At 32.6% G+C, this 17,509-nt stretch overlaps 1 long non-coding RNA gene and 1 pseudogene across 2 annotated transcripts; one reads left to right on the top strand and one right to left on the bottom strand.

The window, feature by feature from the left end:
- On the bottom strand, positions 769–2,582 carry LOC104723874. 2 transcript variants are annotated; one of them, XR_757440.1, is made up of 3 exons: positions 2,328–2,582; positions 2,034–2,093; positions 769–1,013 (listed from the first exon to the last, which is right to left on the bottom strand). It is a non-coding gene; the product is annotated as an uncharacterized LOC104723874 (long non-coding RNA). The 2 variants fall into 2 exon arrangements; XR_002034006.1 differs by lacking the exon at positions 769–1,013 and adding an exon at positions 1,037–1,698.
- Positions 16,416–17,509, top strand: part of LOC109127313 — a 3,690-nt pseudogene continuing 2,596 nt past the window's right edge.

The following is a 17,509-nucleotide window of genomic DNA, read 5'->3' as shown; positions in this document are numbered from 1 at the left end:
TTCAAAAAAAAATTGTATATACATAAAAATATACACTAACATACCATATATGCATATACTTCTGTTTATTTATAGAAAACAAAACTAAGTGTTTTAAAATTTTATATTCTATCTAATAATAAATTTAATGTAATTAGGTTATAAACTGTATAAAACGTTTTAAGAATAAAAAACATTCTAAACAAAATTATAAATTAATTAGATAAAAGTTAATTAATTGAGAATTTAAAAGCTAAATAAATTAAAAATTATTATTTAAAATACAATAATTTATAATTTAGTTGTGAAAACCTAGTATCATTTCAAAACTGTAACCTTATATATCCTAATCGCAAATGTATGTTAATTCACTTCCGAAGGTCCATCGTTGGATTTTCGAGATATTTTCATGATATATATCATCTATAAGTCTTATCCGGTTATTGTTCGTTTTCTTCAATTATGTAACAAGTGAGAGCTTCTTAGCAAAAAAAATATCTTATTTGTTTGTCGCAGTTCGACGTTATGAAATGATGATTTACAGATTTATAAAATCAATTCTTCATAATTATCTAATTTTTTTTTATAGTGCTATAATTAAATTGATCACATATATATCAAAGGTAATCTAATAAATAGAGTTATATTCATTTCATGAAAAGAATTAGATGATTAATGCTTCCTTTATCCAATTAGAAATCGATGTTATGTAGAATTGTAAAGTTATCAAAATCAATTGTACTGCTTCTTTCCCATCTTAACTATGGTAGTTTGCTAAAGTCAAATCCATTCGGAATAAGCCATTAGCATGCACATCTTCACCCCAAGATGGCAAAATTAACACTAGTCTTAGTATTAACCGGATTATTACACAAAATGCCATTTATTTGGTTTGATATTTTATTTCTGCTATTTTCGTGCCTGGTTTTTGAATTTGGCATTACGGCAGACAGAAAAAGATAAATCTACCCTTCATGCTATGTCACGCTCCCTTTCTTTCTTGAGTAAGAGCTACTGTGTGTCACGTTCAAATCCTACAAATAGAGACCACCGAATCATAAATTTCCTTTGACACAAGACCAACCTTTGTTTATTAAATCCATTTAAAAAGTATGTGGTTTGGAAAGTTTGATAATCAGGTTACAAAATAAGCTAATAAAAACACAACAACAAACACAAAATATAAGATGGTATACTAAATCCTAAAAACCATTACCGAGGGGAACCCAAATCAAAGATAAAAAAAACATACCGACTATAACACAACAACCAGATAAACATGGTCTAAAAGAGGGATACTAAACCCTAAGCACTAGCTACTGAGCTAAACCCAAAGGCCAGTCTTTAGGGGTGGCAAGGTAGGCAAAAAACTAGGGTCTAATTTTTTTTGACTAAAACTTTTCAAGAAAAAGAGTCTAAAAAAAACCATAACCCTTTTTGTGTATAAAAGGTAATTTGAGCAGGAAACCATGTATCATAAAAACACTAAAGGACGTAAACGGTGAAACCTAATCAGAGAACAACAATAACGCAAACTGTTATTTTTTGTTATTTGATGATTTTACTGGTTTACGTTATCGATATTCATGTGGTTTTGATGATGGCAGGTGAAAAAATGGACGTCGAGGAACCTCCACCTTCGCCGTCTCTAATCCACAGCAGCCACAACTCACCGCGCCGCAGCTAAATCATTCTTGAAAACCCTAATGTATAGTGGATCTGCCAATTGGGTTTTGTCACTATTGGACTTATTTTTTGATTGGTACAGTTGTTATTGGGCTGGTTATCATTTTAGTTCATTATCTTATTTTTGTTTGTTTATTCGGTTCATATTAACCGAATTAGTAAAAAATTTGTTTAAATTCGGAATTGATTTAAAATCCTATAACCGACCTGAATAACCCAAGTACCGACTCGATCCGAATCGAAATTGGTTTTAGCTAAATTCGGCGAAATTTTTTAAAAACCTAATTTTCCCAAAATTGAATAACCCGACCCGAATAACCCGAACCCGCCGATTGCCCAGGGCGAGTAAAGTGGGTAGTTGTACTTACCATGAATTATTACTTTCGTCTATGCTTAGCTCTTGCTTATGATTAACCTCTTCAATTTCCCTGCATTAATAAAGAAACATCTTAATTCCACAAGTAATAACACCAAAGAAGTGAAGATAGAGTTCAATCAACAAAGAACATAGGAAACAGTATTATTCGAGCTAAACCCTAACATCAATCAATACCCCCACTATAATTCTCGAATTTGTTTTTGAAATTAAGGTCAGTTTCCACTAGACTAATCTTGCAAAATCTGAAGAAGCAATCAATTAAAGTCAAACTCAGCTTTAATACCTCGAGATGACTGCTCAGGGACGGACCCAGAGGGGAGGTGGCAATGGAGGTGTTAAGGTCGATCTTCAGAGCTCGCGCCCATCTAATTTAGGGCTCGATTAGATCCCGAAAACATAATAACAAAGGAGGAGATTAGATTTTATCATTTTAGCCAAACAGAAGAAAAAAAAATGGGCGAGGAATGGGAGAAAAGAAAATTTTGTGGGCATGGCAGTTTCTTTTTTTCGATGGGCTGAGAATGGGAAATCAACAAGGGATTTTGAAAATCCCTCATCTGATAAATGCCATTGTAAAAAGTCCTTATCTAGTAATATTATTTTTATTTTTTTGGTAAGGACTCTAATATTAACATTATCATTTAAGTTTCCAGTGAAAAATAAACCCAACTTGGCTGAGTATTAAAAGTATTACAACTCAAACATTAACATTAGTCTTCTTTTTTTTTGTCTAACAACATTAGTGTGAATTGATATATCATGGTTTTTAGGTGTTTTTAGCCATGTTATAAGTCTATTATAGAGTATTTTTTTGTGTTTTTAGAGTCTTTTTGAGTCTTTGCAGGTTTAGGTACGTCTTTGATTTATTTGTAGATTTTGGAGCCTTTTGGAGCATCTAGAGGATCAGCGCTGAGGAAACAAACTTGGAGAGAAAAATTGGTGACAGAAATACTCCCTGCATCAAGCGACATGTCATTCTGACGGCAATTGAATTTCTCATCTTTTTGAAGTTCAGAATGTTTCCAAATTCGGCATAGAAATACTCTTTATTTGCAATTAAGGTCCAAGACGTGTTTTACACTATATATAGGATTCATAGGTCATTATTTAGACCTATGCTTTATTTTTGTAAAATTCTGAGAGATTTTTAGAGAGTTTTTGGAGAGAAAAATCAAGACTCCTTCAGAGAGATTCAGAACTCATTTTCTTCTTCTTTTAATTTCTTAATGTTATATATTTTATTCATGATTTGTGTTTTATTAATCATGTCTGAGTAGATCTGCTTGTTAGGTTTAGGGTTTCTCATTAGGGATTTCATGGATTGTTAGATTAATTTATTAATTGGATTCATTATCTTTCTTGTTCTTCACCATAGGTTGTTCTTAAAGTTAGATCTTTGATTAGTTATCTGGATTTATATCTTAAGTTTATTGATTGATAAGAGAATATAATTTGTTTTCCTCACAAAACTTTTGATGAGCAAAATTACTTTTTACACAAAGATTTCAGTTAGTAATTTTGTGAACAAACTAAATTTGTTTCTAAAGCTAGTTTTTAACTTGGATTTTACAAAGTAATTTAGATTTTCAGGTTTTAAACTTAGATATATTTGTAGTGAGAACTGATTTATTTTACAATTATGTTTAGAGTTTAAAAACGGTGCTTAATTGTTGAATCCTACTTGATTAATTGATTGATCTGATTTTCCATGATTTTTTGAAAAATTTTCTAGGCCTGGCGTTTAATCCATTTGAATTTACAATTTTTTAATTTATTTTTTTGTTTTACGTTGCAATTTTAATATATCTTTTTGTCTAGCATCATTAAAATATTATCCTACTATATTAATTGAGAAGTACAAATATAAAACTAACCTTAAAATGTGTAAAAAAATACATTCAATTGCCATTAGAAAAATTTAATTAAAATGAAATAATTAATTAAATAAATATTTTTAATTAAAAAAACGAAAATAGGGAAAACATCAAATAAAATAAATTGTAGAAAAGTAAAAAAAAATCTGTTAGAATCAAAGCTAATTTATACTTAAAAAAAACTAACAGATAAATTTTTTTTTACATGTTAGTTATATTTTTTTACTTACTTCACAACTATAGCAAAGATTTCACAAAAATTTAAATAATTTTATTCATTACATGCAAATGTTTTAAAATACAAAAATTATCATATAAGCAACAAATTTTTAATCACAAACTATTATAAATAACATAATAACAACATAAATTATTACAAATTTTCATAAAAAAAAAGTTCAGCTCGCGGTTTTCCGCAGAATAGTACCTAGTTAAATATATTATGTTAGTAGTCTTTGTTGATTTGATCCCTAAATATTAGAGTGATCTTTTAATTTGAAAAAGTAATTTTATAGTAAATTTGAAAATATCATAAATATTAAAAAGAAACATGTGCATCGCGATTCAATATAAAAATGGATGTATGGGAGATGTGATTTGTTCCTGCCTCCACTTCCATTTCTACCTAATGTTTGAAATTTTCAATATTTTAAATTTAAATTAATATGATAGAGTAGGAAGGAGATCAAAGACACCTTTAAATTTAAATTATTGCTGTGAATGAAATATTTTATTTCATACTTTACAAGTTTCAAAAGTAAATCGTTTGGCATAAAGTTGTCTAACTTTATTTACAAAATGATAAAGACACAAGAATAATTGTTTAACTTTGTTTCCTGAAATGACAATATGACCATAGGTGGAAAGTATTCTGTATTTCCTAAACGACAATATACAATAAAACTTTTACTTTCTGAAATGCCAATAACATTATGATTACATTTTTATATTAATTTATTGAAAAAAAAATAATTGTTATTAATTTATAAAGAGATTATTTTTCTCTCTTTTTCAGCAACATATATAAAATTTTATCAACTTTATAGTATATTAGAATTTTATAAAAAAAAATAGCTCTTTGTTATGATAAGATGTGTCAAACTACGTGGACCAATGCGTATTATAAATTAGAATTCAATTCGTGTGGGATAAATGTGTATTAATATTTACACAATTTTAAAAATATTAAATCTTGCCACTAAATATGAGCAAAATTTTAATATATATACCAAAATTTAATGCATTAAATTACAAAAAAAAATTTACTTTTTTTTTGGCAAACATTTGTTTTAATTAATGTAACATCGGCGAACCAAATTGAGGATTTTGGAAGTGGGTGTCGATCGACACCAAGTGGAGTGTTGATCGACACCATCAATTTCGGTTCGACTGGATTATTTTAAATTGTCGTTTTGGTTTAGTTTGGCTTATTTAGGAATCCCTAACCGTTGTATAAAAGAGAAAGTCGACTTAGGGTCATTGGGGGATAGTTTTGGCCGTTCCCGAGAGTGGTGAAAAGGGGGGAAAAAGGGTTAGACAATGTTCTTGAGAATTTTGGGAGTTTCCTGGCTTGGATTAAGAGATATGTTGCTGTGGAGTGAAGATATTGTGTTAGAAACAAAGGAAAAGAAGGGAGATCCGTCTTCTTCATGTGTGAGGGGATGGATGGGAGATTGATGGTAGATTGGGAGACACAAGGAGGCTTTCTCTTGGCTGTAATCCAGGTAAGTGTTGTTGTTTTAGTGTTAGATCGATTAGAGAATCGATAGTTGTAGTGGATTAGGGATTTGCGGTAAGAAAAAGCTTGAAGGAAGGCTTCGATCAGGATTTTTGGGTTGGTGTCGTTCGAGACCATTGTGGTGTTGGTCGACACCAACAACTGCGGATGAACAGCGCGAACTAGTTCGAGATGGCTACTTCGGGGCAACGTTTTTGAGGATGAAACAAAATCCGTTTTCTGTGAAATTAGGTAGGTAGCTTCGTGATGCTATAAGCTTCATATCCAACAGTGGGTTTGTGAGATTGACGGTTGGTTTGTGATTTAATCAAGTGCTTACAAGTGCTTGTATTGTGGTCTAACATAGACGGTTTTGTGGTAAGGTTGGGGTGTCGAGTAAGGTTGGGGTGTCGAGTGACACCACGGTGGTGTCGGTCGACACCAGCAGGTTGCTGTGTGTTTGGATCATAGGAAGACAGCTGGAGTTAGTTTTGGATGAGGTGGGATTGACGGAAGTGATGTTGTGAGCGTCGGGGGTACTTGAGGAGTTGATAGTGAATTGGAGTAACTATGGGGAAGTGTTGTCTGTGGCTGGACGGAATCAAATATTTCAGCCCACCTCTCTTGTTAATCGGTCGCTAGGGGTGGTTGGGTGTGTTTGTGGGAGTTTTTGTAAGGAGCGATTTCTACGCCAGTTGTCTCGTCGAAATTATGGAATTCCGATGAGATCGTTTCCCATGGATCCTATGTGGGGATTTGGAATCCGGGTGCGGTCGTTTCAGTTACATTTAAGAAGAGAACAAATAGAAAGAGAAGAGAACTCTGAAAATCAAATGTTTAAAACACAAACGAAAAGGGTATTCTCCAATGCCAAAACAACACAGAAACAAAGATAGATAGGGTTAATCGACAATAAATTCTTGAGAGCAAAATCTAGAAAGCATTTTGGTAAATGTGAGATCAAGGATTATCGACATTTCTTCCATGAACGATTCAATGGATGAGGAGATGACCATTGTCATAAGAACAAACACTACAAGAAAAAAAATCGATTTGCGATGGAAGAATTCATTGCATATTCCTCGCAAATCAACAATCGCAAGGGATTTACGAGATACTACGATTCCTCATAAATCGCATCTTGCAAATTGCATACATCGCAAATCTCTCGCAAAACGCCTCGCAAATTGTGAGGACAACTCTCCTCGCACATCCCTACCAGTTTGCGAGAAACCTCTCGACTCGTATATCTGAAGCAATTTACGAGAAACTGAATCTATCGCAAATACGTTGCAAGATTGAATTGAAATTAATCCAGAATTGGGAATAGAGTTAAAATTGAATTGAAATTTTAATTTCAATTTACAATTAGGATTAGAATTAAAATTCCTAATAAAATCCAAACTGAAAAATTAAAGTTAACTTGTCTTTACAAAAAATTTACATTACAAAACATAGTCTTTAAGAAGATTCAGAGAGAGAGAGAGAGAGAGAGATGATAAAAGGAAGAGCATTTAAAAAGACAGAGAGAGAGAGAGGTGATGTTTCTGGTTCCAGTTCTGCTACCGGCGTTGGTACCTGTTCCATCGGTGTTGCCCTCTTCTCCGGCTACTGGGTTGGCTTCTGGGTTGTTCATGGTCGGGTTTCGAAACTTTGCAGCAAACTCCGGATCTTTTTCAGCGAGATAGTCGAAGTAAGCATCATAGCTATGCATCCTTTGTGCACTCTCTTCGATTTGAGTCTCTTGAGTCTGAATACATTCCGCAGTACCAGCTAGTTTCTAAGCCAAAATGACCGGATCATTAGCCGGAGACACAGGCGGTGGACAGCTACTGGAAGAAGATGCTTCAAATTGCATAGAACCAACCCCGAAAATCCTGTTTTCACATATGAACTTGTAAGTTAAACATAAGAAAGAGAGACAATTATCATATGAAAATTTAACCATATAACTAAACTACAAAGTATACTACGACATTACTATACGATTGGCAACCCCAGCAGAAGCAGTACTCAACATTATTATATGATTGCATCCATACAGAGTATATAAAATATATAAAACTTACCGATGTGTAAAATTTGTATTTGATATGAACGGGCACTCCAGTAGAAGCACTCTCTCCATTATCCCTTGTACAAAGCTCAAATTCCAACTCTTGAATCTTGGACGACACCTCATTGAACAAAGACTAGGACTTTCCATCCATAAATGACCCATCGGGCTTTCGATGAGTGTTTTCTAAGATGCATAGAAAGTCTAGAGTTAACTCACCGGTTAGCTCAGACTGAAATTAGAGAAAAAGAGAATTGATTAGTCAAAGAATAATTGTGCAAAAAGTAAAAGAAGGCCTAAACTTACATAACTACACTTACATGTTTTCGAGCACGAGCTTTAAAAGAAGTTTGGCCTGAGCGGTGCTTATATATTCTGGTGCCATCTGGGTCATGATATCGAGCATTACGGCTGTTGATGCTCTTGATTTCTGATTTGGGATCAAGCCAATACCGAACCAGACCTTCCCATACTTGAGGATCAATCCACCTTGGCTTTGCCTCATCACCTTTTCGCTTCCACTTTAACTTCCACCTAGACACTTGATCACACATCCTTTCCTTCAACTTGCCTTCAAAATCCTGCCTAACTCTATCGTTTATGGCTCGGTCCCAATTATATGATTGCTTCCAAGAAAAAAGTATATTAGTCTGAGTTAACCACAAAAAAATATATATGTAAAGATTGAAAACAAAAATGACTTACCGCAAAAGTTTCATACCAAAGGTCAACCACTGCAGTCGGCGTTTGTGTCCAATTGGCATGAGGCTCTTTGAAATCTCTTTCAAAAATGCTTCATACAGTAGGCGCAACAGCAGTATCTTGGTCAAACCTTCAAACAAAATTCAGAGAAACAAAGAATATAAATCAACATTATAATTCGAAAGTGAAATTAAAAACATTAGAATTCTAATATAAAATTAAAAACATTACCAGAGGGTTCCTTGAGGTCGGCGGGGATCTAGCCTCATTAAACTTGCAAGCCCAGGACTATCGAGTAAGTCTTCCAGAGTTAGACTGTTCAGTCGGAAAGAAGCTCCAGTAGAAGACGAACGAGCAGGTGGATACATACCAATCTCTGGATTCGCATTAGTAGGCGGCGGTTGATGAGATGACAGTGGTTGCGAGGTTGAACGGCAGTTATTTTGGACCGCTGCTGTGTTCTGAGAACCGGTGGAACCCTGGCTACGGTGGGAGCTGGTGGGTTCGGGTACACCTTGATTAGAGAGGAACCTTGTGTAATCGTTACCATGAAACATCTATATGAAAAATCAAAGTAAATTTAATCAGATCTAAGAAAAAGTTACTAGAAAAATTTGAAATAGAAAAACCTAAAATTAGGGTTTAGGTTAATACCTTGACGGAGAAGACGGAGAAGGAGATCGGGAAAGAGGATTGAAACAGAGCCGAAGAAGAAATCGGGAAATCAAAGTAAATTTAATCATATCTAAGAAAATTACTAGAAACAATTGAAATAGAAAAAAAACTCAAATTAGGGTTTAGGTTAATACCTTGACGGAGAAGAGAAGACGGAGAAGACGGAGAAAGAGATCGGGAAAGAGGATTCCGATTGGGGTTTGACGGAGAAGACAAAGAGGATTCTGATTGGGGTTTGACGGAGAAGATGAAATCAAAGAGAATTCCGATTGGGGTTTGATGGAGAAGTCAAAGAAGAGAGTGAGTTTGATGGAGAAGACGAAGAAGGAGATCGGGGAATTAGAGAGGATTTAGATTAGGGTTCGCCGGAGAAGACGAAGAAGAGAGTGAGTTTGAGCGGCTAGGGTTTGAAAGAGAGTTAGTTTGAGCTTCGCATAAACCAAAGCTCGTTTGTATATATAATATTTTGTGACCTCGGAAATCCCTCGCATGCATTGCGACGGATTAACTACGAGCCGACAAACTGACCAATTTAAATACACCAAAATTTGCGAGGGATTAGCTTGAGACAATCGCACATTCCTCGCAAATGTGTCGCAACAAGCCGACAAACTGACCAATTAAAATACACCAAACTTTGTGAGGTATTCGCATGGGATAATCGCACATCCCTCGCAAATTTGTCGCAACAAGCCGACAAACTGACCAATTAAAATACACCAAACTTTGTGAGGTATTCGCATGGGATAATCGCACATCCCTCGCAAATTTGTCGCAACAAGCCGACAAACTGACCAATTAAAATACACCAAACTTTGTGAGGTATTCGCATGGGATAATCGCACATCCCTCGCAAATTTGTCGCAACAAGCCGACAAACTGACCAATTAAAATACATAAACTTTGTGAGAGATTCGCGTGGGACGATCGCACAACCCTCGCAAATCCCTCGCAAATGTTTTCTCTTTAATCAAATTGATCAGTCCATGGATGAAGAAGCTCATAAACTCAAGCACATGCACATAAAAGGTAAGGAATAGTGATCACATCTCCTCATTAAAATTTACTCAATCAAAAACTCAAAAGATATACAAAACATAGTTCAACATGCTTGCAAAATACAACGTGTTTTCTTAAAGTGGTACCACATTTGTAAGTGATACAATATCTATTTCATGTTTTTCCTCTGATTTGGAAAGCTCATTTTTTGTATGGTTGGTAAATTACTAGACTATGGACTCTATATTTTTCATCATATCTGGATTTATATGATCTTATGTTTCTTCACGTCAAAGTTTCTTTAAACATCTTAGTAACTTCCTTGACATACCAATATATTCCTTGCTCTCAAAAATTTCTTGTCTCTTGATGTTGGTTAATAATGCTCTCCTTTAGTTTGCCGGTAAATGATCATTACTAACCATATTGGCATGTTGATTAAAAAGAATATATATACTTTTGCGAGGGAACCGTGAGGGAGTAGCGAGGGATTAGAGAGGGTACATCGCAAATCCCTCGCAAATGTGTGTACTCTTTTTAATCAAATTCATTTACTGAATTACTAGAAACTACATTATCCTCTTTAAAATCTATTTAATCAAAATCTCAAGAAATACAAATGATTCATTTAAACTTAATCAACTGGTTCAAAAAACTTCAACACTCGGCCTCATGATAAAGAGTATATCACTCCACGTTAAACATCACATCTTGATTTATATATGTATATTATATTTCGTGTCTTAACGTCAAAGTTTTATTAAACATCTCAACATCTCAAAAGTTTTTTCTCTCTTGATGTTTACACTTCAGATTTAAACATAAACCCTGAAAAACCTAAACCCTAAAAAATCTAAACCCTAAACCCTAAACCCTAAACACCTCACAAATGCCTCGCAGCTCCCTTTGCAAATTTACTACGAATATAGTCCCTTGCAAATCTATCACAATGCTGCGATAGGTTTGCGAGGAATTGTTTTCGCCTCGCCAAATTTGCGATGGAATTTTCCCTCGCAAATTTGCAAGGGATTTGCAAGTGTCCTCGTCTTCGTAGCAAATTAGTCACAAATCCATAGCAAAATTGCAAGGGCGTATTTCCATCGCAAATCGATTGTTTTCTTGTAGTGAAAACAAAGTGGCGGTGATGAAGGGGCCAAAGCTGTGATTCTCGCGGGCATGAGAAGATCTACACAAGGTAGCACTTTGACTGACAAGGGTTCGAGCAAGGTTAAGTTGCTCTGATGCTTGAAGTTGTTTGCTAGAATTGCTAAGAAATGAGAACTGGACTTGGACAAGCCATATCCGTAACAAAGCTCTGCCAAATTGGAATCGGGATCCACAGATACTAAAACTTCAAAATAATAAGGTTCATAAATCAAAGCCTTAGAGGTACTTTTACCATAATTCCTAGAAGATGAAAGATACGCCATAATAGCAAAAGTGAATCACTTCTCAAATGGATTCCATAGAGTTTGTAATATAGACCACACCATCGACTAGGGTTTGACTTCGGCAATTGAAATAATGGACCATACGTAAAATTAAAAGGATTTGGACTTGAAGCACACCTAATGGGCTTAAGCAACAGGAGCTTTATTGGGCCAAACATTGACTTAGGGTCCACCAAAGAAAACCCTAATCACGATTTTGCTATCTATGGATAGAGACCATGGCGGCTGACCAGAGAGGGTTGAAGGATTTTCCGTGAAAACAGGCTCATCGGAAGTAATAGATGCAACAATGGTTCAAGATGAGGTTGGCTCGATGGTGAGGCGGGGTTGCAAGAAGACTTACTCGTTTCAGATTGTAAAGCTGCCCCTAGAAGAGAATTGTCGTGCGTCTTCAACATCTCCCTTAAGCATGGTGCATCTGCCGGTCTAAGAGGGAGACCTCTTGCCAGATCGAGAAAATTTGAGAACCAATATTAGATCCAATTTTCGTTGTTAACTTGCTGACTTCTGAATGCTTTTGTTTTGATGTTGCGGATAAAATTTGAGAGAGGGAGTTCGCCCGAAACCATCTCTGTCCTTGATTGGTGAACAATCGTCGGGATATAGACAATTCAAAAGAGCTTGAAAAGTTTGAAAAAATGGAGAAAAAAAATTGGAAAAAATAAATAAAAAGAGGACAAGAGTTAATTCTCAAACCAAAAAGAGGTTAAAGTGGTTTTGCCCTGACACCGGCGAACAGTGGCTCCATCAACACCAAACAGGTTGAAAGCAGGAGTTTTCTCAATAATGTCGCATGAGAGAATTTTCTTTTTTTTGTCGTACAGTAATAGTAATCGAGAGGAGTGTTAGAAATAAAAATCAGAAAATACTTTACTAAAATTAATTTTTCTTGCAAAAAGTATAGTAAACAAAATCCACAAAATTAATTTTAATAATCTTCTTCTAATTAAAGATAAAATGAAACAATATTGTAATTTATTCAACAATCAAAATTTACAAAATTAGAAATTTTATATGATGGAACCAAACATAACAACTTTGTAATTTGCAAGCGTATTAAAAATTCATAATAACTTAGTCAAATATATATTCCAATATATAAAAATAGTAAAATTAAATAACATAAAATCCACCCGTTCATGAGACAAGTTCTTACGTAGTACTAATATAGTATCTTACTAAAAACAAAGCTTTCTCGTTTAAATGTATTTCATAAATACTAGTATCTTATTGTATAAACGTTGGTTCTTAAAGTTAGTAACTCATCAGATTGTGACACACGTTAGTTTTAACAATCATAGATCAAAGTTAAAAACTCACTAGATTGTGACATGTGTCAATTTTAATGATTAAATATCAAAGTTAGTAACTCATCATATCATGACACGTGTCAATTTTAACGATCAGAAATTACAGTTTTGGGTAAAACAAAACATAAGATAATTGTAATTTTATTATATTAAAAAAAAACAACAACTAAAATAAATATACTATGTGGTTGTGCCATCCATATCAAAGATTCACTATAGACGACAAGAAAAAGAAAAGAAAAAAATCAAAGTTTCAGTGTTACAAAGATTCTCAACCACTACATGGTAAAATAAATATACTATGTGTCATTCATATTTAGTCTTATAATTATACTATATAAAAAAAATCAAAATTTCACTGTTACAAAGATTCTCAACCATTACATAGTAAAATAAATATATTATGTGCCATCAATATTTGGTCGTATAATTATACTATATATCCTAACACATTATATTTTATGTCTTTGTTTGCACAAAATTTTATGTCTTTGTTTGCCAATTTTGGATAATGAGTACTGCAACAAGATTTGTGAAGGCACATGCGAAGAAAAAGAAGATCATGAAAAACCGAATGGCAGTCTTAGGAAAAAAGCTTGAATTGAAGTCTGAACTAATCTTTTTATTATATAAAGTTGGTTTTCAAATTAGCCATTAACATAATCATGACACGTATTAAGTATATTGATGAGATGTTGACATTTGTCAAAACATTATTATTTTTCAAAACAGCTAATTAAGAAAATAACATTAAATCTAAATAAAATTTACATGCTTATATCTACAAAAAAGTTCTAAATCAAAAAAGAAAATTAACAAAACTAATCTACTGGTATATTATATGTGTTTTCTCAATAAGATTTTGACATTTATAAACAAAAAAAAGTAATTCACTAAGCATGTATATTATTATTAATAAATAAATAATGAATAACAAATTTAAAAAGCATAACATAAGTTATGTCAAAAGAATTATTGTTTTTGAAACATAATATGACAGCTAATTAAGAAAATAATATTATATCTAAATAACATTACATGTTTATATCGAAAGCTTTGATCTTTGATTTTTTTTTCTGATATAATTTGCTGATCTATTGCGTAGGTCTTTGATTCGTGCGGGTTTTTCAATGAAAGCTATCAGATGCAATAAATGAAATCGAAGTATATAATGTCCACTAATTTAATCGAAGATAGAGATACTGATGGAGGTTCCAAAAGTGATTCTACAATTATTAGCATTAAAAGTTTGGAAGACAAGTCGGTGGTTGATGTTTCTAGTCAAAATTTAGAGTTTTCTTTTCTGAATAGTGTTGATGATTCCGGTACTGAAACAAGAGCTGCTTGATCGAGTAATTGAGAAGCGGTTTCAAATTTGGGAAGATGGAATGGTATACCATTTTAACGTGATTATGACATATGTCATGTTTTGGATTGTATATAAAGTTTCTATTTTGTATATTTGAATGATCTAAGACTTATATATACCACCATGACAATAATTTTTATAATTATAATATTATATTAACTTTCTTTTAATTTTTCAACTTTTATTGGGTTAGTCATAAAATCATTGTAATCGAGTAGATAATTTTCACCAGTTGTTCATCCAATATCTTTGGAGTAAACAAAATTTCATGGTTAAAGAAACTATGTCACAAAACAATTTTAGTAATTATAAGAACTATAATTATGCCAAAATGAAAGTAAAGCAACATAAAATTTGTTTAATTTGTTTAGAATACATTTTATAGGTGGTGATAAAGAGCATACTTTAACAATAAAATAATTTTGGGTGTAAGAACATATTTTTAATGGTAAAACATAGAGTAAAATTGTATGTGATTACTTATTACATGTTGCTTTGATGAATTTGTTGCATGTAAAATATTTTGTGAATAAGTTGTGATTGTGAAACGTTTTTGAAATTTGACAATAATAATATTTGTAATGATGAGTATTTGGCAAAAGTTTAATGGGATATAATTTAGCTTTAGATTATTGTAATAATTGTTATAATATTTTAAAAATATATAAATATAAATAAATGTATGAAGGTAAATACAAATATTCTCTACTTAAATTATTTATATATTTATTTTAGGAAATAATTTTTTTTTATACATTTGAAAAAAATTGTTTAAAGTTGAGGATTTATTTTCTATAACAATTTTTAAACCCACACATCGTGCGGGTCCTTATCTAGTAGATGATGTAATTCGGTTAAAAAATTGACGTATTAAAATAAGTTTAAAATTCATGCTATTCTCATAACCCGATAATTAAGAATTTTCGCAGTATATATACATAAGGTTAAAGATGGTATTTGTCTATAATATCAAAATCCTAACTAACATATCTATCTTAACATTTTTGAAGTACATTTTTGTCATCCTCTATTATCTTTGTATCCAAACAATTCTCAACTAAATTCTCTACAATCCTTACAACCAAACACAATCATTTCCTTATTTGATAATATTAATTTCCTAAAATATATCTATCTAATTTAAATAAATATGTTAGATTAAAATATAATTCTCCTTTCATTTTTATTTAATCTTATATTTAATTATTTTAATTACTATTCAATACATAAAGTTAATAAAATTTTAGAATTTTTTCGCATATAATGTGATTTGAATTTTTATAAACGGATATATATTAAAAATTATCTTAGGATATTTGTAACCAAACAAGTATATCCACATATAGAGTTCGGAATACATTTTTGGAGTACAATAGGGTGCCATCACTTTTTGCCAACTTCGGGTCGGGTTTTTAACTAAAATTATAACCGATTCAATTATCCAGATCCTCCTTAAGATTGCCAAATTTTTGTGCAGGTTTTTAATCTATATCATACTTATTTACATCCAATTAATGTCCATTGTATCTTAGGAAATATCTAATTTGCATGCCGAATTTTTAGGATCGAGTTTGACAAAAAGAATTGATAACCCAATTTATGTAATCACATCCTCTTAATCACATCCCTATAATATAACAACTAATTCAAGATGAATACATCTTAGGAAATATCTAATTTGCGTTTAATAAACAATTACATATTCGGTAAGATCTTATTAGCTTTAAATGTACACTATTAATGCAATAATATCAATTGAGAATCATAATAAGAATATGTCAGATTATTCATTCCTAAATCATAACTAACAAATCCTAAAATGTATATTCTCAACTTGCGAATCAAGAGTTTCTACAAAACTCTACCTACAACCGTTAACAGTATATATATCAACAAAATAATAGATCTGTGGTGTACCACGGGGTAAAACCTAGTATGGCTAAAGTAATTAAAAAAGCTTCTTATCAGGGAGATTAACGGCGAATCGGCGATCATCGAATTAATATGGCTTGGTGATTGTCACGAGTATACACAAAAGTTTATCTTAAATTTCTCTTAGTATTTTATAATTATATAGCACCTCAAACGCATTAATAGTTAATAACACACGTTAGGACGACCAAGGGGATGGAGCACCTTTGAGGGCCGTTCATACAGATAGTAAAATTAAAACGCTGAGATCATAGCCTCTATAAAAGTACAAAGTAGAGAGGAAGTTGAAATACTTAAATAAATAAAAAAAGTACACTTGCAAGAGAGAATCAACTAGAAATGGAAATGATATTACTAACTTTTTGCTTAGCCACTCTCTTGGTACTTCTCTTAAATTCCATTCTCAAACGTAACGCCACAAACAACGTTAACCTACCACCGTCTCCATGGAGACTTCCGGTGATTGGGAACCTCCACCAGCTCAGCCTCAATACTCACCGCTCTCTCCGTTCTCTGAGTCTCCGATATGGACCACTCATACTCCTTCATTTCGGCCAGACACCAGTCCTCATAGTCTCCTCTGCCGACGCTGCTCATGACGTCCTGAAGACGCACGATCTCATTTGTGCTAATCGGCCAAAACTAAAGTGATCGATCAAATTCTGAGAGGTGGCAAAGATGTGGCTTTTGCCCCTTACGGAGAATATTGGAGACAAATGAAGGTACTTTAAAGAACAACTGGTTTTATCTTCTTTCTTAGAAGAATCCATAACTATTGTTACTTCTACAAGACATGCGCATAACTAATTTATTTTCAAATGTTGACACAAAAATAAAATTATCTTCAAACATAGCCTCCAAAATTTGGACATTGCTCATTTCAAATCTAATTCACTATAAGATAAAGATATAGTTGTTCTTCTTCTGTATTGTATTATAAAAGAAAGAAAAAAATTAGCTGTTTCATTATAAGTAAGTAATGTATAAATTTTTTAGTTCAGAAATGATTTGCTATAATTGTCCATAAAACTTGTTTTAGTGTTATTTTAGGGTATTTCTATTAAATAAAAGTTATTGTGTTTTTAGTATTATTTTGATCTTTATATGTGATGTACTTTTAATGATCTAAAATATATTTGTTGGATGCAGAGTATTTGCATCCAGAATCTACTCAGCAACAAAATGGTTCGGTCATACGAGAAGATAAGAGAAGACGAGATAAAACTAATGATTAAAAAGCTGGAAAAAGCTAGTTCTTCTTCTTCTCCATCACCGGTAAATCTAAGCCAACTCTTAATGACTTTGACAAACGACATAATATGTAGAGCTGCCTTGGGAAGAAAATACAGCAGCAAGGAAGATGGAATTGATGTTGAGAAC

Source organism: Camelina sativa, chromosome 11, assembly GCF_000633955.1.
Source record: "Camelina sativa cultivar DH55 chromosome 11, Cs, whole genome shotgun sequence".
Classification (NCBI taxonomy): Eukaryota; Viridiplantae; Streptophyta; class Magnoliopsida; order Brassicales; family Brassicaceae; genus Camelina; species Camelina sativa.
This window is presented reverse-complemented; position numbering and strand designations above follow the sequence as displayed.